The sequence below is a fragment of the Miniopterus natalensis genome, chromosome 13 (genome assembly GCF_054644295.1).
Source record: "Miniopterus natalensis isolate mMinNat1 chromosome 13, mMinNat1.hap1, whole genome shotgun sequence".
NCBI classification, from domain to species: Eukaryota; Metazoa; Chordata; class Mammalia; order Chiroptera; family Miniopteridae; genus Miniopterus; species Miniopterus natalensis.
Window position 1 is genome coordinate 31,268,872 of NC_142093.1, and position 23,586 is coordinate 31,292,457.

Genomic DNA, 23,586 nt, shown 5'->3' on the forward strand with positions numbered 1-23,586 from the left:
AAAAATCCTGCCAATGGTTGACTCCATGTAACATTGATGCAATTTCATTGGCATGAAGGTCTCTTTTTAGATTTCAAAGTATGTTTTATACTCACACAGTTCATCAAACTAGTCTGCCTATCCATTCTGTGTGGCATGCACCTTTTTTGATAATTGGGCAAATAAATTAGACCCCCAGATTTGGCAGCCTGTGTCAATCCCGTATGACTTATCGGCTTGGCATTGTGATATTGTGAGAGGTTGAATATTCATATTTTTATGAATGTGTCTGCATTTCTCATTAATTATTTTGAGATCTAAAAAGAAAGAAAGACATTCTTTGGAAAGACTATGAATACAATACCAAGCTAAAAGCCATGTGGAATGGTGTGATGTCTACTGGTAGTGCCAAATTACTCTGTGGTTAATCCACTCGCCAAAGTCAATAAGACTGCTGAAGCAACCCAAATTCCCCTTTGTTCTACTCATAGTCACACGTGTAGAGATATGGATACCTGCAATAATTCAACCATGGTTTGTCTTCTTTATTTTGGTCATTCAAAGAAGAAACTCTTGAGGTCGACTTGATTAGTTTTTACACCTTTTACTTTATGGCAAATTAAAAACAAGGCTATGCCTCTGAGCTTCTTCAACCCCAATGTTTACCTTGGGCCCTCTGAACATGCTGTGGGTGCTATGAAATAGACTTTCTGGGATCAAAGTATTCTATGTCCAAATCTCTCCTCCTTTGTTTTCTGATGACTCAGGCTGCTACTTACTTTGTGCATCAATTCAGATGTATTATGTTTTTATGCCACTTCTTTTACCTGCCAGAAAGCACCATCACTGTGCTGCGTGCTAAACTTTTCTTTTAGAAGTGGTAAGGTCACACACAAACACAGGAACCAAAATTAACTCTTTGATTGCTTGAAAACAATACCCTCTAGCTGTGCCTTAGATTGGCATTTATAAAACTACTAAATTGTAGTTTTACAACAGCAAGATTTTTAATCCATCCTCTAGTTATTTCCTGAGATCCATGAGTTCCTTAGGTGGAAACTTTGTCTCCCCACATTGTTAATTTATGAATCCTAGAGGTCAGAGGCTTGAAGATCTAGAAGTAACCATTGCAGGACTCCTGAAAGTAAGAATGCTACCTTTCCAGTATAATAGTAGAGGCTGTATTTCAAATCTTTATTAGTATTTAGCTCTCTTTTTAATATCAGTGGTATTATTTACCCTTGCATAATTTGAATGTCCACAAGCCTCAATACAAAATGCACACCATTCAAATCATGTGTGTGTCTCCATCTGAAAACTCCTACAGTGCTGAGTGGCACTTATCACTCATGGCCCTCCCATTCCCACTTAATAGACCTTATATACTTCATAATGTTCAACAATAGAACCTTATAAAAATGTTATTTTACCCTAGAGTTTTGGCATTTTTGATTTACTAAATCTGATTCAAAATTCTTGAGCCAGATATTTTTCAGGATTTAGAATATTTTGGAGTTTAAAGAGATGTATACTGAGTATTATGACACCCCCAGTAGAGTCTGAGATAGCTCCCTGTGATAAGGAATATCAATATTTATGCAGTGAATAATATCAATATTCCCAGTGGGATAAAAGCTGTAAGTAGACTCATATCAATTCAGATAAGATCATGCCATTGCTACCAAAGGATTTTAGATCAGTTCAGGTTTTGCTGCCAAGTATGTTTTTAAAAATTTTAGATTGGGGAAATTGCAAATATGGGATTATTGATTTTTACAAGGGGTCAGGAGAATTTTTCCATAAAGGACCACAGAGTAAATCTTTTAAGTTTTCCAGGTTATCCTGTCTCTGTTTCAACTATCACACTCTGCTGATTGGCCCTTGGATAACAAGTACTTGGGCGTGGCTGTGTTCCAATAAAACTGGGTGGGGTCAGGGGCAGGGTAAAGGGGTCAATGGGGGAAAAGGGGACATCTGTAATATTTTCAACAATAAAGATAAATTTAAAAAAAAAGAAAATCTATAAAAATTCCATTTACAAAAGCAGGCTGTGAACCAAATTGGCTTGTGGGTCATAGTTTGCTCCCCTGATCTACACAATCATTCATGTTCTAAAATTCTGCACCCTAGTTATCAAACTCACTGGCTAGTTTGTAATAATTTCTTTGCATTAACATTTTGAGAATGGAAAAATTATGAAAGGAGGAAGAGATCTCTGATGCTTGGCTTACTCATTCTGTTACTTACTCTTAATTTTAAAACCTGAAAGAATATTGGGTATATTTATAGTACTTAGATCTAGAATATTACTTAGTACCTAGATCTGAGTGCCATCTAGAATTTAATTTGCCATTGACTTCATGGTTAATATTATTTCATGTTAGCATTTGGAAATAAGGAATGCTAGAATCTAGTATTGTCAGTGATTATCCTGTCAGTGACTTTAAGAAAAAAACAACACATTTTTTTAGGCTTGACTTTAACTACTAGCTGACTTCTGGTTCTGTGGCTGAAAGCATCAGATTGAGAATTTGTTCTTAGTACCCTGCTTGATCCGTTTGATGTTCATTTAATTAGAAATGAAAAGAAATTTATACAGTTGGGCTGAAACAGATTAACAATTTATAAACTACTCATGGGAGTTTGCCTTTCTCTCAACTCAAAATGGAGCAAAACTATAATGGTCAAGTTTGAAGGACTTCTTCAAGTGGATTTATTTTTTAGTGGGTACTGTCTGGTCAAGGGTGAGAATAGAGAACAGAGCAGTACCCCCCATGGATGGCATCCCAGCTTGCTGAGAAATGATGGGCCCTCAGTAGATGACAGACTGACTATTTGAATGAGATGCAGCTATAGAGACATGATATCTTTATGTCATGAAGAAAAACTTGCAACAAACTAAGGCATGAAGACTTGATACTTTAGCCTGATTATTAAAAAGGAATTAAGATAACCTTGAGAACAGCTGACACTTTTGCCAATTATCTGCTAAGCTGACTGAATAGTGAGCCACAGTGAGCATGCCATGTATTTAAAACGCATCTCTTCCTAGCCTGTTGCATCTGTTTTCTTGATAACTTCCTGCCTCCATGTGGGGATTTCTCGTCCAGATTGGTTTTAAGAGTATCTGGACAAGATTATGTGGTTTGCATGGCAGTGATGTTTTCTCTTTGTGGTGATAACCTTTCCAGGCTTGGCCTTAATTCTTAGGTATGTTATGCTCTTTGGCAGTATCTTGTGCACCTTGAAACTATTTTTTCATTGTGCTTCTCATGTGGATTCCCACCTCGGTTTTCCTGCTGGATAATGGACAGCTTGAGAGTAAGAATAGCAGTTCTGCATGTCTGTATCTCAGCATGTCCGCTGGTACCTGACATGCATAGACACTAGACTTCAGATTAAACAAACAAGTATGCATTAATATGCAAACATATTGTAATGAGATATAATATTGGTATCTCTATGGGAACAGTAGTAGGAAAAAGAATGGTAGATTTGTAGGACAAACTTGTTACTTTAAACAGAGCTGACTTAGCCAACAGTGAGGCCAACTAGAAAAAGAAAGAATGCTGATGATAATAATTCCTGCTTAATTTCCTGTGGATTTAACCTGAGCCCTAGCTGCTTTGTGTGTACCAGAGACAATGAGCTCACATCATCCATTTCTCTTTAAGGACCTTTACTTAGCAAATGAAAAAAAAAGTCACTAGAGATTAGAGGTCATTTGCTAAGGTATGTAGAGAAGGTGGGGTTAAGAGGACCAAGCAATGAAGTGAAGAAGACTGACATTTCTAACTCATGTAATTGCTGGTTGAAAGAAAATTGTGTATTAAGATCTTACAGGTATACAGTGGCCCTTGAACAGTGTGGATGTCAGGGGTACCTCCTCCCCTCACAGTTGAAAATCTGCACATAACTGTTGACTCCCCCAAAACTTAACTACTAATGGCATACTGTCTATCAGAACTGCCTTACCAATCACATAAACAGAGGACTAACACATAGTTTATATGTTATAAGTCTTATAGAATATATTCTTACAATAAAGTAAACTAGAGAAAAGATAATTTTATCTAAAACATCATAAGGAAGAGAAAATATGTTTATAGTATTTATTGAAAAAAATTCCACATGTAAGTGGACCCAACACAGTTCAAACCAGTATTGTTCAAGGGTCAACTGTACATTGTAATATACAGTGTTTCCCTGAACGTGTCAGAGAAACAATTCCCCACCTCCCTTCCATCCCATGTGGAAATGAGGGCTGTGGAGCAAGCAGACAATGATATCTACCCAGCTGCCAGAACTGTGCAATGAATGAAGCAGCGCCTCAAAAAATTCTGAATGGATTGCCAATTTTTATTATGTGTAAGGCAGGCAGTAATTTCAGTGTTCAATTCCACTAAGTAATAATAGTTATTAATTAGTAAATTAGGCCACTGGGTTCTAGAGGTGAGCTAACAGAATGATTAAAAAGGAGAGAGAAAATTCACAGATAATGCTCAGGTTTCATAGAAGCCTGCCACAATTGAGAGTTTATGTTTGTACATCTCTTCAGAATGGATTGCTGCACTTAAGAGCAACTTACATTGCCTACAGTGCTGTCTGTTCAGTAATTGCAGCAAAGTGAGGTACTGCACCATACATTGTCATAAAGATGTCAAGGAATGAAGGGAGATGTTCAAGGGCTCCAGCTTCTAATACTTACATTTTAAATCTGGGGGCATTAAATCCAAGAAAGAGAATTCCTGAGCTTCCCCCCCCACCCCCCATACCAACAAAGTGCTTAGACATTTCTTGAATAAAAGCTGTGACATCAACCTCAGGAAGGATTTCTGGACTCCAGGTAGGTCTAATAATTCTAGAAGCTAATTTTTTTAGCTTTATATTTCAAACGTGATAGCTTACCTGGAGGTTTGTGGCTTGTGTTTAAAAGTACTTTCCATGGCTGTACCTGAATAATAACAAGATCCCTGAAATATCATTGAAACTCCTTAAGGACTTGAAAGGCTAAAACTGGTTTATCTTGCAGGGTTCTAGATGGGTCAAAATGCAGGTAACGTATCTCAAGGTGGTTGGAGGGTATTCTTGATACTAAAAGAAATAGTTAAAAAGTGGAAACATCAGTCAAACTCATTCTATAGATACAAAAAATGTAGTGCTTTGCTGGAGTCTAGCATGATTTTTTAAAAACTGTATGGAGACAAACCAGATATATGTATGAATACAGAGTATGCCTATAAAGGCAAAGTAATTAAATCATTAAAACAGATTCAAGACTATTCCTTTTAAGAAAAACAGTTATTTTTCTTCTATGAATATTAGATATTGCATACATTTTTAAAAATTGGTTTATTTTATTCTGCTTATGTAGAAATGAAATAAGCATTACTTGAGACATTAGGACAAATTTTTCTATTTAATTGTTTTTTCTTCTTTTTTAAATGTTTTATTGATTTAGGAGAGAAGAAAGGAGAAACATCAATGATGAGTCATTGATAGGCTGCTTGCTTCACGCCCCCGACTGGAGATCAGGCCCCCAACCCGGCATGTGCCCTGACCAGGAATCGAACCTTGATCTCCTGGATCCCAGGTCGATGCTCAGCCTCTGAGCCACACCCACCAGGCTATTTCATTGTTTTTTCCATTTGAACATCTTCTCGCTGCCTTATTTTTATATTTGCTCCTTCAGTAGAGACTCATGTTTGAGGGGTTTTTTCCCTTTGTTTTTATTTTATTTTTTTACCTTTATTTTTGCCTTTCAGGTCACCATGAGGTGTTAGGAAGAGTGGTTTGTAGTCTGACAGAAACTAGGTTAGGCCTTGACTCCACTGCTCACTGGTTATCTTAACCAACCTCCCAGAGCTTTGGTTTCCTCGTCTGTACTGGGGGAGATGTAATACGTAACTCAGACAGAGGTTTTGAGTTTGCTATGATACAAAATATTTCTTTTTGAAGGAAAGAAATGAAAAAAAATCTTGGAACTGGTTCGCATATAGACAATACTTTTGTACCAGTGTTAACATTAGGCCGGATTCACTAAGACATAGTCATTTGAGAGGTCGACAGGCTGAGTAGCTATGAACACTGAGATTGAGTATTTAACTGGGACAATTGACACTTTGTGGATACTTAATATATTAGTTTCTTTCCCATCTTCCTGACCTTATCGCACACACACACACTCACATGCACACTCACACACAGACACACCCATGCATCTCTGCCTTAACTCTAACCTGTTTTTTAGGCGTGGGTGGCTTTAGTGACCTCCTGACTATACTTATCTATTAGTTTTCACATAAGACTGTAAATTTCCATATTGTACCATCTATCCCCATTCCACTATTTTCTTCTCAATGTTAACACATTAGGAAATCTTATTCGCAATGAGAATGAATGTTAGGTCTGTCCACTGGGTTTTGTGATTGGAGCCCTCATCTTATTTTGAGTCTACAATATAAAGAATCTAACTGTTAATTTCCATCCATGAAAGATTAAGCATATTTTTAGAGAGGTGTAAAACACACTGGAAAGAAGGGAAGAAAGGATTGACCCTATTTAACTGATACAAGATGTTCAAGTAAGATTTAAAATAAGGCCAAGTTCATTGTGAAAGATCAACCTAATTTTATCCTAGAATAACTATCCAATCAACCAACCAAACAAAGAAACAAACAAACAAAACCCACCCGGAATGATCCGTGAGGAAGATCAAGAGAACAGATCTAATATTGGATATCAATTCACTGTTCAATAGACTAAGAAAAACAAATGTCTCCATTTGTACCTAAGAATGTGACCTGTTAGTTCCTAGGGATCTCATTCAAGGCTGTAAGAGAAGTTCAGCGAAGAAGCTGACTAAATTGAAAAAGCATTTGAAGGTTAAGGTGCTCTCCAGGAGTTTCTGCTTCAGTCATTGCTATCACTGAACTTTTCTGCCTTTAAGCGTTTGTAATATCTAAATTTAAATTATTCCATCTCTAAAGCTACTCAGTGATTTTTTTCGACCACCAGCACAATGCAGTTTTCTTTTTCCTGTCACCTCATATCATCACCTATGACACAGCATTGTGCGGGGAGCACCAGCCTGGAGCTTTCATTCAAGGTCACCTCAAGCCCTCCATGGTGAGATATTTTGAATAACTTAGAATTATTTTAACTATATATGTTTGTAGCTGTCAGGCTCAAATCTACATGGTTCATAGAGGCTCAATTTCTTTTCTATATTAATAACTTATTGAGCAAACATACTATGCCATACTACATATATATGGAGCTTTTTTTCCCCCCAGTGAACTCAGTGGTCTTGAATACCAAATGAAAAATATTTCTATTATCTTTGTGTGCTTGCATTTCAAAAACTATAAGAATGTATCAATTTTTGAAATAATTATTGGGACTTATAGAACATATCCTGCTGCTTGAATATGACTTTTAGAACTAAAGGGTTCATTAGATGCCTCAAGGGGAGTTTTCATATTCCAGAGCAAAAAAGGGATACCACTGGTGATGAAAATGACCCTGTCAAATGTAATGTAAAATACTGGTGAAAATTGACAGTTGCAGTCAAACATCTCAAGGTGTGACCTATAAAAGATTATAAAACATCCAGAAATCCTGATAAGTCAATTTTTTCAAAATTTCTTTATATTTCTTGGCTTATATTTGGTGCTTGATTGTACATCAATTAAGCTATTGTAACAAGTAGAACATGTACTCAACCCCTCTCAGGCACAGGGAGCAAAACAAAGACATTATGAGGCATTTACCATGTAACTGAAAAAATAAACCTTACATAGATGAAACAATTAGAATACAGTTGAACCACACAGTGAGTGACTAACTGGTATTTGAAGGGATAGATCACTGTGAGGTGTTAATAGCAGGTGGTGACTCCATACAGAAGAAAAAAACTTAAAGAAAGAATTGGTATTTAAATAGAGAGGACAAGAGGTTCAGGAACATTTCAGTGTGAAAAAAATAGCATGAGAAGAGGCAGAGAAATAAAAGCACAGCATATAAGCTAGCTTAATTAAGGGAGAAGTGAGAATGGAAAAATGGTAGTGATAATTTGGACTGGTAAGAAGAAACCAATTTCTGGAAGGCCTTTAAGGCAGCCAATGAAATTTAAGATTGATGGAGTGGGCAAAGGGAAGCATATTTATGGACTTTTAGGAGTGATGCAGTATATATAAAAGTGGTATGTCTGTTATATTACTATGATAACATATGCCAATCATTGAGGTCCATGGTTCTTTAGTTGTGAATGAATTCTATGGAAGCATAGAGAAAACATGCAAAAAATGATTGTGGAACTCTTTGTATTCTTTGGAGAATTTTGTGAAAAAATGGGATTGGGAATGGTACAAGAAAAATGGAAAGAAGCAAATGTTCTGACAAGAGAAAAATGAAAAACGTGCATCCCAGAAACTCCATGTCTGAAATTTTCCAGAAATTCAAAATTAATTTTTAAATTTCCTTCTTGTGAAAAATAATAAAACAACCTATGAGCATTGAAGCTCTCACAGGTTCACTAAAAACAAGTGGTGACAAATAAATAATATTTTAATTTTTGATGGAATTACTATTCCACCAGTTGTTAATTCTGTGTTATAGGAAAGTGCCTGATACATGGTAGGTGCTTAATAAACAAATGTTGCCCTGCTGCTTAAATACATACCTCGGGAGGACAGATTTCTCTAAATTGATTTGCCAAAATCTCTGGTAATATTCTGTGGCGGAAAGACAAAGAAGTGTGTAGAAAATGATTTTTATAGTTAGATTGGCTCATTCCTTGTTGTCTAGCCATTGTATGTTGGTTAATATATCAATCCCAATTGGGAATGTCATATTCAGTGTCAATACACAGGCTGTGTTTGTGGCCTTGTCTCCCCAACATTTCTATTAAAGGTTCCCATGTTTCTAAAAAATGAAATGCACATTACATTTTTATGAGTGACACCAAGGTGCAAGTTTCGGCAGTACATTTGTGGACAAATTCAGGATAAAAAAATCTTAACAGGCTAGTGCAATAGGCCCCAACATAGTTTAAGGAACAACCCGAATCAAGGAAGGTGATTGGGCTGCAAGAACAAAGAAGGAACAGAGAGCTTTAGTGTTGGCAAAAGAAACAGCCCAGGAATTTGTCCCCCAAGTCAGGGACTCGACCAGAAGATACATCTGGGCTCACAGATAAAGGAGGGAGGCCTCTGAGGGAAAAAGACCCCAATTAATTATGTAGCAACTTTTCACTTCTTGGAGGTGGAGAACCCAAAGTTGGCCTCTATTAAACTGACACATGACTTGTCAAAAGGCCCATTTTAGTCCCTGTGTATTTATTAAGCAAGTTACTCTCCATTCAGACTTGATTACTATTTAAATAATTGAAGAGCCCCCAATGTGAAAATTGAGAAAAGAAAGCTCTAAATGTGCTCCTTCCCATTAGCTACAGGAAATCAGAAGACATGAATTGATTGAATACAAATGAGAACCATTTGCATCAGCTCCTACCACTCTTTTTTCTGTCCCTCTGTGGACAAGGGTTCTGGGCTACCCTTCAGCAGGGGAATGTCTTGCCAAGGTTGTCCAAGGAACTCTGTCTCTTCCTGATGATATAGCACTGGGTCATCTCAGAACTCACTTTCCTGATGGATAGCCCACAGTTATATTATGAGGCAGGGACTTTATTCAAATGTTATTGAATGCCCTGTAGTAGCTCTCCTTGTCGTTCTTAGGATCTTTCCCCTAGAACATGCTCTTCATCTGATTCCCTGTAGATGTTCTGAATCACCTAATATTGTCACCCATCTCTACCTGTCCTTGATAAACATCTCAGCCTTTGCTTAGAAACTCATTCATTTATATGAACTCCATTCACCCCTCTCCCCTCTTGTTTTTTGGGATGAATAGTTCTTTTATCCGGTGAAGTAAATGAAATCCACCCCCCTACACGCACACACACACACATGCACCCCTAACTCCAGCATTCTCAGCTTTAGGAGAACAGTGAAGCTCCTCTGGGTAGCAGAACTCTACATAGTCTTTAAGCCATCCTCTTGATAAACTAGCACCTTAAACTATGTGGTGGATTGAGGGCTGGGGATGGTAGCATCTAGAACAAATATGGCACATGGTGTCTATTCAGTAAACGTTTGTCAAATAAATGAGTTATGACTCATTTTCTATTTAGTCCCTCTACTTATACAAGCTGTGATTAATTTCCTCACTAGTTTCTCTAACAATCACTCCATGGTATTATTTTTCCCCCAGAAAACTGTTGTCTCATGAGAGAGTTAGCAGAACTTTTATCTTGTCCATTTTGAAACAGTAACCTAGAAATATTTTTATAAAATCATTTGACTGCTTGGGGGTCAAACTTAAATTTCAAGATCTACAACTCATTCAGGAGGGATGGCCTCCCCTGCTGTCCCCTAATAGAAAGGGTCCCTAGGCTTCCAGTCCGTCCCCCAGTCCAATAATTGCAACAACATCCAATGCTCTGCTATGTGCCAGTCACTTCACCAGATACTCTACATACACTGTTGATTTAATCTTCAAAACAATCCAATTAGGTCGCTATTATCCTCATTTTAAAGATGAGGAAACAGGTTATAGATGCTGCACCCAAGTTCACAGGACTAGGTAAACAACAGGCAGGGGTTACAAACTCGTCACCTGGCATTTTTCTTTTTCCAGGAGAGCAGTGGATCAAAGCCAGGGTGCCTGAATTCACTCCTGGCTCTGCCACTTCCCATCTGTGAATTGGGTCAATACATGTAACCCCATTGCACCTCAATTTTGGCATGAGTAAAATGTCAAAGGTAATTTATTTATTAACAGGGTTATCCGAGGATATAATTACTTAGTTCATTTAGAATAATGCTTGGGACGGAGTAAACAATGTATCTTAAAGATTATTACTCAAATTTGTGTAGAACTAGCACTCAGTATCTTCTAATTTAGCAATTAATAGTTTAATAATTCTTGTTTTATTCTCTGTTGTGCTATATCAGGAATTAGATGACTCACAAAGAAATCACTTAATATACTGTAAACTCCTTAAGGACAAACTAGAGGATTATTCAGTAGCTATTAGACACACAATTAACACATAAATAGGGATGAAAAACATGAATGATCGATTTACTATCCTCCCCCAAATGAATGCCTTTCTTACGTTCATGGAGAATTTTATAGTTTACAATGTGATTCACAGACTTCAAAGAAAAATCCCCACTGACCTCTGTGACACAGATGGTATATGCCTTTCTCCCCCTAGCACAGATAAGAAAGCAAAGGGCGAGATGGCCACCAGATTAAACAAATCCAAGTCTGCTTTTCTCACATGACAGACACTGCAGATGTGTAACTGGCAGTTTTTCGGGCTTGCCCGGGTGAGGTTGGATTCCGTGGCCATTCTCTTGACTTTTCATTCACGGTCACAATATAGCCACTTCAAGCCAGGAAGTTAGCATTTAAGGCAGTGAGAAGGGGAAAGCTCCGCATGGGCCTCATCATTCATTGTCCTTTTATATCAAGGAAGAAAAGCTTCTCCAGGCACTTTCTAACTCTCTGAAATCATTCTTCACATGTCATCAGCCCAAAGTGTGTTATATGGCAGCCCCTCATTGCAGGGAAACCTGGGGGAGGAAAATGCTTGGCTCTGTCACCTAGAGAGTGAGCAGTAGCAAGGGGCAAGGGGTGGGCCATGGTTTTGGGTAGTTTCTCAATAGTGTCTGCCGATAATCATTTTTAATACTATTATTACTGCTCCTACTATTCCTATTTCTACTGCTACTACTAAAGAGTTTATCCTAACAAATATAGTATATTCATTTGCTAGTTCACCAAGAAATGAGAAACGACAAGACTTTTCCAACATTGATCAGGATACATTGGTATTTGAAGGTAAAAGCAGGCATCCTCAGTCCCACCATTGCCCTCTGATGGAAGACATTGGTCACTAGTACCTGGAGCCTTTAATTCAACCGCTGAGCTTGTATTCAGTCAGGATCCCACGTGCCTTTACTTTTAAGTTTAAGAGCTACTGGTTGTGTGATAGTTGGAAGTACCCACACTTTAAGATGCCAACCTCAGATGAAGCTTGTAAAGATTTCTAAAAGACTTGGTTTGGCCTGAGCAGGAGAAAGATGGAATTAATAGGAACCAAGTTGGGGCATTGCCAATCCCAGATCTTTCTTTCCACAGTGACTTCCTGGGAAGTTAGCAGAGCCTCTGGGTTCATTCTCACCAAATATAGACACCTTTTCAACTTCAACCCTGGAGTCAGGGCCCTAAAACTAATGTGGAAGGACGTAAATGGAAATCGTGCTGTGTTTCACAAATACAACAAACTTAGATGAAGTTGGGTGAAAACACACCTGCATTTGTTCAAAAGATGGACTTTAGGTCACTTTTGTCCAATCCATCAGCTGTTTCCCCTCACAATCCCTTCTTGCCCTCCCCGTATTTCCAGGAAGATGATTATATGGCTCGTTTGGGAAGAAAAGACAGTCCAGGACAGAGAGAAAGTCTGGAGCTTGGTGGGGGAGGGATGAGATGGAACTGAATCTACACTGGCTTCACGTACATGCTGGCATGAGCTGGTAGCTCAGGTCACTTTTAATCCAGTGTTCTCCTGGAATTCTGTAGCGACTCGCTGTTTGTGTCCCAACTCATTAGCATTTTTGGAAGCAAAGGCTAGATATTGGAAATGGGCAATAAAGAGAATTTTTCTATTTATTGCATGTTTGGGAATGAGAAGAAAAGAAGAAAACATGGAAAATCCTGCTATCGTTTGCAAAGCTGGAAGGCCACTGGTGGTGTGTTTGTTTCATGGATATGGTGTGCGGAGACCCAGCTGAGCTAGGCCCATTGTGTATTGCCTTTAACATACATCTGAAAGTATCTGCAAATATTGGCACTTGGGAAAATTGTTTTGGGGCAAGTATATCTTCCCTTAATATAAAACAGGGATGGGGGCAGAGAGAGAGAGAGAGAGAGAGAGGTGCTTATTCAGAGGAAGATGGAAGGGAACTTAATCTGATCTGTCCACTTCAGTTATACCTGCCTCATCAGCCTGGCTTAGTGTTGGGGCTATTTACTGCCTAAAATTCAGTGAGTTTACATGGACATTACTTTTCCCAGGGACTAGGCCAGCTGTGACAGGATGATGTTTCAGGATATCAGTCCCAAAGCTAAGATTCACAAAGTTTGGCTGAAGGCAAAACCTATTCTCCTCTGCTCATTAGCAAACAGTTACACCACATGCAGTTGTCCATTTAGCTGCCTCCTAACACATTGCATTGCCATCTTATAAGCAGTGCTGCTTGGTTGAAACACCTGCAGAGCTTCTTGGCTTATAAGCACCATTTGATCACACAATGGGAGCAAGGGAGGCTCATTTGCCTCTTGGCAAAACAGGTGAGGACATATCGAGCGCTGGATTACCCCTTCTCTTAGTGCAGGGACTCTGTTGGTGAGGGTGCTTCCCTGCCCTCAGAATAAGGAAGGGAGGACCAGCAGCTTGAACCAAGAGGAAGTCTAGAACATAGCTCCAAGGTCTATTACTAGTAGACTAAAGCTAATTACTAAAACTAGTTACTGGTTAAACTAGTTTTCCCCTTTATTTTGTTGATGCTACTCTTAAATACTGTTCTTATTTCCCCTTGATGTTTTTTATTCAAAGTAATATTCATTCCAGAGCAATTAGCTTTATGATTCTGGCAGAGGTAAAGGGAAGAAAATATAAAGTTGGAAATGAACGTGGTGCTTATGTCCTAAAAAGACATTGCCAAGAGCAGTGGTTGTTAGATGTTTGGTCTCAGGACTCCTTTACACTCTTAAAAATTACTGAGGACCTCACAGAAATTTTGTGTGATTTACATATATATGGATAAATATGTATATGTAGGTATATCTACATATCTATATCAACTCTCTATATCTATATTTATATATATTTCAATATTTATCAGTGAGTAGAATAGAGAAATTTATGCATGTATTATTGCAAAACAAGACCACAAAGTATACGAATTTCTTGTGGTATTTCCAGAAAAAAAAAAGATAAAAATTTCCAAAGAAAATTACTTTTTGGATTTCAAAATAATGACAAATTGGCCCTTATCAAGGTTCACAAATGCTATACCTGATATAAACAAAGATAGCTAGTATGAATATAGTAGAAGTAAGGAGAAAAAAACTGAGTTAATCTCTGAACAGTCACATTTTAAAAAATACTATTTTAGAGCAGTTTTAAGTTTACACCAAAAATAAGAAGAAGGTTATTAACTCCCCAATCTGACACATGAATAGATCCCCCCATTCTAAACATCCCCCACCAGAGTGGCCCATTTGTTATAATTAATGGACTTACAATGACACATTAAGATCAACAAAGTCTGAAGTTTACCAGGGTTCACTCTAGGTGTTGTATATTCTGTGAATTTGAACAAATATATAATGAAGATCTTTGTGCTCCACCTAGTCATCCCTTCCCCCTCCCCTTAATCTCTGACAACCATTGTTTGAAAGTTATCAAGGCTTAGAAAGCAGTTAGGGACCCTGTCTAGGTTGCTTTAGGCAAATGGCCCTTATATTGTCTGCAATTTAATATACCTCAACATATAGACTTAGAAATGTGTGCGTGTGTGTGTGTGTGTATGAGTCTGGCATATCTTATATGAGAAAGAAAGGAAGTGCTAAAAGAATGACAAAGATGTTGAAAGAACACAGGAGCTAGTTTGAAGGGGCAACTCTGGAACAATTTGAACATCAACATAATTAAGGAAAGTAGAGTATAACTTGCTAAATTAAAAATTCCTTAGTTCACAAGGATATAGATATATAGGAAGAAAAAAAAAGTTCTCTCTTGCAATAATTAGTCAACTAACAACTGTTTAAGAAATAATGTAATTAGAAATCATAATTGTTAATGTTAATTTTCTGGTTTTGATTGTTTTACTGTGCTTATGCAGACGATGTCTTATTTTTAGAAAAAACACTGTGAAGTATTTCATGAAGTAGATAACATTGATGCACAGATGTGTATACATATAATTTATGTGAAAAGTTTAATTACTCATAAAATGCATATCAAATATATAGGAGATTCTTTTCCACAGCTCTCAAAGGGAACAGGCAGATTCCTTTACCTTACATTCATGTTCACCTTTACTTATGAATTCTTGGCTGAGAGATCATGGCTTCCAATTTGCAGTGATGGACAAATGTAATCCCAGATTCAAGACGCTTTAAATCTTTTGTTTTGTTTGGCAAAAGGGACTGTAGTTAGACTTGAGTTGGGCTATGAGTGTGGCCTCCCACCTCCACCCCAGCCTTTACTGCTATCTTGTTTTGAGATGCAGAAGAAACATAGGCAAAGATTTTTGTCTTCAAGGCCTCATGGTTGTTGGTGCTGCTCTTTTTGGGGAAATAACCAAAACAATTCTTGTCTGCTAACACAGACATCTCTACCTTCTGGTTCTGTGTTACTCACTCTACAAGCTTTGGGTGTTTAGGCTTAGTCATTGAGAACTGTGGTCAACATGGAGATGAGCTGCCCAGAGGACCCTTCAAGAATGGACTTGCAGGAAGTGCAATGAGCAGACTGCCTCCAGCTGTGGTTTCCTTCAGGGTCTGCTCAGCTGACAAGACCACCTTGTTGGAGATCCTGCCCTTCTGGTGGCGACTCACATCCATGACTGAGTGAAGCAAAGGCCTCAAGATCTGGCAATTTTGGCTTAAAGTGGGGAGACTGACAGGCAAATTTCTCTCCAGGGCTCTCTCCTGGGGGGACCACAGACTTACTGGGCATATGTAGCCATTAGGCTTCTTTCTCTGCCCCATTCTGCTTCTGCCCCTTCTTTTCACAGGTCGTAATCCCTAATGAAGACCTTTCATCCAAACTTCCATTCAGGACCTGCTTCTGGAGAACCTCACCTGGGGAAGCTTCTCGTTCTATATAGTCATCCTTTGTCTTACTTGCCTTTCTTTCCCACATTCCCAGAAGCAGTGGACAGGCGGTAATAGCCAACAAACTAATATCTAATCTACATAGAATTCTTAAAATGTACAAGACTTTTATATGTAACTTTCTTTTCCATATTTATTTCATCAACAAACACAGGGGGGTGAGATATACTTCCCATTGGCAGAAGGCCAACACTCATAATGGGCCAGTGCCACCTGACTCAAGGGAATCGGGAATTTTATAAATTTTGACAGGTTTTACCCAAGATGGCAAAGGGCAAGATCTCAGCTGGGGTCCACTCTCTTTCTGAATCACGGTCAAGGAAGAACAGAATACTGAGAAGATTGTAAGGGAAGGTGGGAGGGAGGTTGAGGGAAATGTACAGATCTTTTTTCTCTCCACTTTCCCAAGAAAAAAGAAACAGTGATATTCAAGCAACAGGAGACTTGTTTACAGTGACACAATAGCCTCTGAAAATATTTATTTAAACAAAGGAAACACAGGGGTGGGCAAAAGTAGTTTTGCAGATGTGAGTATGGGAAACAGTTTATTCTTATAATTATTTATTAATTATTGTATTATTTATTTGTGTTACAACTGTAAGCCTACTTTTGTCCACCCTTTTATTTCTTTTCATGGATATTCTTTCCTACATTGGTCACCCGTGAGAGACACCTGTCTTGTGTTTTCCAGACATTGCCACCAATCAACATGAATACACCTGTTCATTTCCATGCATGTGGGCTGAATTTGTCTTTTAAGAGGCCAGGGCCATCTGACACATTTGAAGAAGTGACATCCGTTAAACATGAGACTTAAGTTTCTATGAAGGAATGAATGGCTTTGTCCTTGATCTGCTCACTGAACTCTTTTTAATATTAATGTGCTATTTAAAAATGCATCATTTGCCTCCAAAGTAGCTCAGTGGGCGGCATTAGAGCTCATGGGCAGGCTACGAGGCCCAGAAAGAAGCAGCTGATTGCTATTTATCACACACGACTGCTGGCTCCCAAGAATCAAAACTTGCAGCATAACTTGGCAGGGAAGAGGGGTTTCCTTCTATCTCCTGGTGTTGAAATTCTAAGATTAGTGAGATCTAAGCCACCTAATTCTTGTAAAGGTACTAATATGATAATACTTTTTTAAAAGGTCAAAACTTCATATTTCTTCCATTACCTCCATCCCATGTTTCCCCAAGTAGGACATACCTTCGTGGCTTCTTTTTAAACCAGCATAACTGTGGTTTGCAGCAGGCTCAAAATACTCTTTTTGTTTCTGGAGGCAACACACTGAAAGAGGTATTCCCAGCCGAATTTATGGACTGCTTCTATTCCCACCTTCCTTCCATGCTGCTACAAAATATAGGATTAGGCGGGAGCCAGACAGATGCTATAACTACCATTGGAAAGAAATATAGATTTTAGGTGAGTAGACACCCTGATAGAACCATGAAAATGTGAGCTGAGTGGCTGAGCTTTAACTCAGCAGAAATACTTGTTCTATTTAATGTTTGTTACCCTCCAATAGTAAATCTTAGAGAAAACACTGCTAGAGAAAGTAAAACTAGAGGTTATTATGAAAATGAGCATAGATCTGGAGATGTGCTCCGAGTCCCATATAATTGCCTGACGGGGGCCTAGCTAATCCAGCTCTGCATCAGACTGAGGCCAGGAGCCGGGTTCAGCACAATTTTATCTGTTATCTCCCCATGAATATTCTTGTACTGTTTTGTTCGGGGTGTTTTCATCTCACTCTAACATAAATAGTGCCCAGGAATCATGTTGTTTTATTAAGACTAGGGACAGGACTTTTTGGAAGGAAAATAAATGTTTGGTAATAGAACATGGTTATTCTTCCCTGTGTTTATAGACTAGAGTAAGAAGACTTCTTTTCCCCCCTCCAAAAACTAACAAGATAGCCCAGCCTACTTCAGAGCAGGGCTATTATTCACTCATTCATTCATTCGTTCATTCATGGACAAAGTATTTACTGAGCCTGCCTTACTGGGGCTGAGATTATAAAATGAGTAACACTGAGATTGAGTATTTAAAGTGCTCCATTGCTTGTGTATAGTAAAATCTCCAGCAGCTGATTAATTGCCCCTTTATTTACCCACCTCCCCTTGGTACCCATGTCTTTTCCATGTAACCTGGGAGTAATCTCCCACTCTGACTGTGCCCAGGCACATGCTTTGTTTGGCCAAAAGGACAATCTCAAATTTGGAGCAAACAGAGGCTTGAGAAAGCTGGTGAGATTCAATGGCTCATTCCTTTCTTTAAGTTTTCAACTTCATCGAGGAATAATTGACAACTATAATTGTATATATTGAAAGTGTACAATGTGATAATTTGATATACATATACATTATGGAATTATTAAGATAATTAACACATCCATCACCTCACATAGTTAACTCTCCTTTTGTGTGTGGTGAGAACACTTAATATCTACTCTTCGCAGCTTTCGAGTATATAAGGCTGTATTATTAACTAGTCACATGCTGTACAGTAGATCCTTAGAAACTATTCTTCTCGTAACAGAATGTTCATGCCCTTTGAACTAAATCTTTCCGTTTCCTCCCCCACCCCCAAGTCCTGACAACTACCATTCTATTCTCTGTTTCTATGAAATTGGCTTTTTACAAAAGATTTCACAAGTAAATTATATCAAACAGTATTTGTCTCTTTTTGGTCAGGCTATTTCACTTAGCATAATGTTCTCCAGGTTCATCCATATTGTAACAAATGGCAGGATTTTTTTTATGGCTTTTGCCCTTATAATCTTTATAATGTCCATATGTGTATATGTATATATACATATGTGTGTGTGTGTACACTTGGCTATTGTAAATAACACTGCAGTGAACATGGGAGTGCAGGAGTTTCTTTGATATCCTGTTTTTATTTCCTTTTGATATATACCCAGAAACGAGATTGCTGGATATGGTAGTTCTATTTTAAAAATTTTGAGGAACTGCCATATTGTTTTCCATAATGGTTATAACAATTTACACTCCCACCAACAGTGTACAAGGGTTCCCTTTTCTCCACATCTTCACTAACACTGTTTTCTTTTTGATAATAGCCATCCTGACACATCCTGGGGTGATATCTCATGGTTTTAATTTGCATTTCCTCTTTGGAAAAATGTCTGTTCAGGTATTTGTCCATAAGGTTACTTGCTTTCCTTCCCCCCCTCTTTTTTTTTTAACTGTATGGACATCATTCAACATTTAAGTTGGCAGTGGAAGAAAAGCAAAAACAAAAGCATATTTAGCAAATGATATAGACATTTATTGTTTATTATGTCTCAAAATAACAGCCAAAGCAAAGTTTTAATGGAGAAGAACACATGTAACAGATGTTTTTTTTCATTTCTTCAGTTTATTGTGTTGTTATATTTATTTTATTACCGAAGTATTTGCTGACTGATGAAGAGAAGATAGAGAAAAGACTGGGCTAAACAGAGTTAACTTAAGAGATGAAGAAAAATCTTTAAATTCCTCTCTCTCTCTCTCTCATATATATATATATGAGAGAGAGAGAGAGGAATATATATATATATATGTGTGTGTGTGTGTGTGTGTGTGTGTGTGTGTGTGTGCGTGAGCACACATGTGTGTATACACACACATACATACACAGTCTATCTGGCTGAGTTATTTAATGGAAAGTATTATGTACCAAAGATGTAGGCTTCTCCCTTACTTCTTGTCCAGAAATCAGGAGCCCTGAGTTCAACTGTCAACTCCACCACTTTATGTATGACGGCGATTTATCAACCTTTCTGTATCTCTTTAAAATGGGATACTTATACTTATCCCATCTCTCTTTCAAATTCATTGTGAGGATTAAATATGATAATGGAAATGAAAAGACTTTGAATTCTAAAAGAAAAATGTCCTCATAATTGCCAAAATTACTATTTGATCTATTTGAAAGTGGAATAGATATTCTTGGCAAAGCTTAACATTTATTGTCCCTTCCAGCTATACAAGAGTGACTGCCTTTAATTGAGCAACTGCTACAAAACACTGTGAGTTGCTTTATGAAAATGATTGCTACTGCTCAAATAACTCTGCAAAATAGACTTTATTACGCCTATTCCACAGAGAAATATTGGAGGAGAAAAGGGGCTAAGTGAGCTCTCCCTGGTTACCTCAAACTTGAGTCTCAAAGTTGCACAACTTACAGATGGCAAGGCCAGAATTATCTGCCAAAGCCAAGTTAGTTTTCCTTTCTTTCCTCTCCACTAAGATTCTCCTGGGATTTTCATATACACCCTCATTTGCATCACCTTTCCTCTGCCTCATACCAAGCGTGTTAAGCAAATTAGTCATTTGGTTTTTTAAAAAATATCAATCTCAACCATTATTGGATGGCATTTGGACTTAATAAAAAAAAAACTATTTGAGACAATTTTTTGGTTTTCATCTGGTTATTAGTGGGCTGAGTTTCCGTGCCTCTGTGAAGATGGAATTAAAATGAACCAACAGTGTTCTCTAAGCAGTTTTGCAAATCGAAGTACCACCATTTCCCCCACTTAATCCTCAGCTTAGGGCTGGTGCTCAAAGAGGGCAAATAAGGATTTTCCATTTGCTCCTCTGTTCTAGTTCAGCCAAGACCAGGACCACTCAGGAAAAACTGGGACTCTGCCAAGTTCGCTGACTCTCTGCTGTCAAGAACAGAGTGTGCCGATCTGAGGGGACACAGAAGGTGGGGTTCAGGAAGTTGGCATTGATTCCTAATTACCTTGGATCCTCTGCTTTAAAAATTTCTGTTTTGCTAATGCTTTATACTGCATCTAACTTATTAGTACAATTGTACATATATTGGAAGCATGTGCTCAAAAATATTTTACTGATGGAGGAGATAATAAAAAATGTTTGGAAACCACTGAAGCAGAGCCGTAGTGGCAATTAGCCCCATCAATGGCTTAAATCTGAGTTTTTAGAACCCCTGGTATGGCTTGTTTTCACAATTTCTAGGAGAGTGATAGTTTTCTTTTAAAATATGTTTTTATTGATTTCAGAGAGAGAGGAAAGGAGAGGAATAGAAAGATAGAAACATCAATGATGAGAGTCATTGATCCACTGCCTCCTGCATGCCCCCTACTGGGGACCAAGCCCACTACCTGGGAATGTGACCTGGCTCACAGGTCGACAATCAACCGCTGAGCCAAGCCGGCAACGTGAGAGTGATAGTTCTCTGGGTAAGTAAGATGAGAATGACAATAACACTCCTTATTTTTCCTTACTGATCATGCATCAGGTTTTACCTGTGAAAATGAATGAATGTATTGGTACTAAACACCCCATTCCTTATGGCTCACTCTGGTAGTAACTGTGCAAGTGAGCTATATCTAAACAGTAGAGGATTGATAACAGCCAAAAAGCAGCTCAGCTTCAACTCTCCTTTTGCATACAGCAACCAGAATCCCAGCCCAGAATCCCAGAAGCTCCGAGTCAGATAATAACTAGATAGCACCGAAAAATTCACTCAGGCAATTATTTTTGATTAAGCCTATATGGTATCTAATAATGATTGAGATGAATTTATTTAAGCCCAATGACTAATTTTTAATGCTCGCTTTTCCAGTTAGTGACCGTTGTGACTCCTTGTGTGACCCCAAGTCACCTTGGATTCACCTTAATTTCCTAAACAGGCATGCGTATCCTGTTCATTATGCATGAAGCTCTTTTTGCAGCGGTGAGCACTGTCTCACCTCCTCTTGACTTTTGTTAATCTGACAGCCACACAGCCCTGGCTTGGGGAATATTGCAGAGCATCTCCAATTCAGTAGCATTTCTGTGGTCGAGGGGTTTTCTGTCATTACAAAAGTTTCGTAGTTGATTTGAATGTTATATCCCTGTTGTGGAATTATGTTTGGACTTTATCCTAAAGGACCGGAAAGGATGTTTGTTTTGTTTGAGCATTTCTTATCACAGAACTATGTTGGAGACAAACCCCAGTGACACAAACATCCAAACACCACCTTCAGATGGAATATTGATTTATAAAACAACAGTGCACAGCTGCCAAGCTTCACTCTTGAATACAGAAGGTCTTCAATTCCCAACAAATTACTGGCATTTCTACCAATTTACAAATTAGAGTTTCCTCAGAATATCCCACAGTTCTTAATATTCCAGTCACCTTCCTTTCCAGCCTTCCCTCTTGAAATCTGTGCGTGAAGAGGGGGGAGTGAAAAAGTAGAGCATTTGTAAAATTGGAGTTAAAAAAAAAAATCTAGATCAACTTTTATCCTTAGGCAAATTATGCACAGGGTTCAATTAAACCACTCTATGTACTTGTAGATTGAAGAATCAGAGGTGGGGGAGGGGTCAGAGACACCGAGATCAAAGTTTCTGTTCTTTGAACAAAATCCCTTTGTGAAGCCCCCACGCCACCTATTCTGCTTGTTAATGTTTTGACTGGGAGTGTCTAGCTGTGTCATCAGCAGCAGAATATTTTTAATACCTTTTTTTTTCCCCTGTATGCAGCTAGCTCTACTTAGCGAAGCACCCGATTCTTTGCCAGCTCTGCTATATGTCTCTTAAGGGAATATTTTTGTTAATTGCAAATATTTGATTGACAAACATAGGATGCAATTAGTAGTCAGGCACAGTAGGAATGTGCAGTGAACTGGATCCCTGAACCAACGGATCTCAACTCTCTCAGCTTGATCTGAAATCGACTAGAGCATTTCAACCATATGTTTGCCTCAAACTTCCTCTTCCCCAGGAACGTTGATTATTTCCCCAAACTCGCTTCTTTTCACGTTGGTTCACCGAGGGAGCTAATTCCTCTATGATGAAGCCAAATGAAAGAAAGTAAATTCTTCCCAAGTTCCACTCTAGTGGGGCTCTTTGACCACAGCAGTAAAAATTAACATGGACAAGATTACACCTGCCAGTTTTTCCTTTCCAAAGCCAAGGTGGAAAAAACACTCCAACCTCTTTTGAATTCAGACATTACTTTAAAATAACAATTTAAAACAACCCAGCACCATCCGATGACCTTTATCAATTACATTTTGATTCTCTATACCTACAGTAAGATGCGTCCTTTGTTTTGTCTTACTGCGACAAGGGAAAAAAATCTGTTTTTTAAACTATTCCAGTCATTATTAAAGGTATTCTTTATGCCATGAATCAGTTGAAGGTATTGGAGTCTGATACTATGAGATATTCTGTGGCCTCCTACTCCCTCAGGGAATTAATTAAAGCTCACTTAAAACTCATAGAATTTGGTGGGGGAGAGAGAACCTCAAAACCTTGAGAAAAATGTGACCTGTTTTCCTAGTACCTATATGACGTAAAAAACAGAAAGTTAAAACACAAAAAATAAGCTAGTCGAACTCCGTTTATGGCACTCCAGCACCAGTTGTCAATTTTTTCCACGGAGACGTGCAATGCGCATGTGTTTTGGAGACTGCGATATACAATAGGAGTTGCTATCTTTAAAAGATTAGCAAATAGATATCAACCTCGTGGATAAAGAGATTAGGAATCTGTCACGGTCACGGCAGTAGGGCCGCCAGCTGCCTTCTTAGGAACATCCTGCAAGCACCTGGCAAATGAGGTGGGGCCTTCCACAAAGATGGGGAACCTGAAACCCAGGGAGATTTTA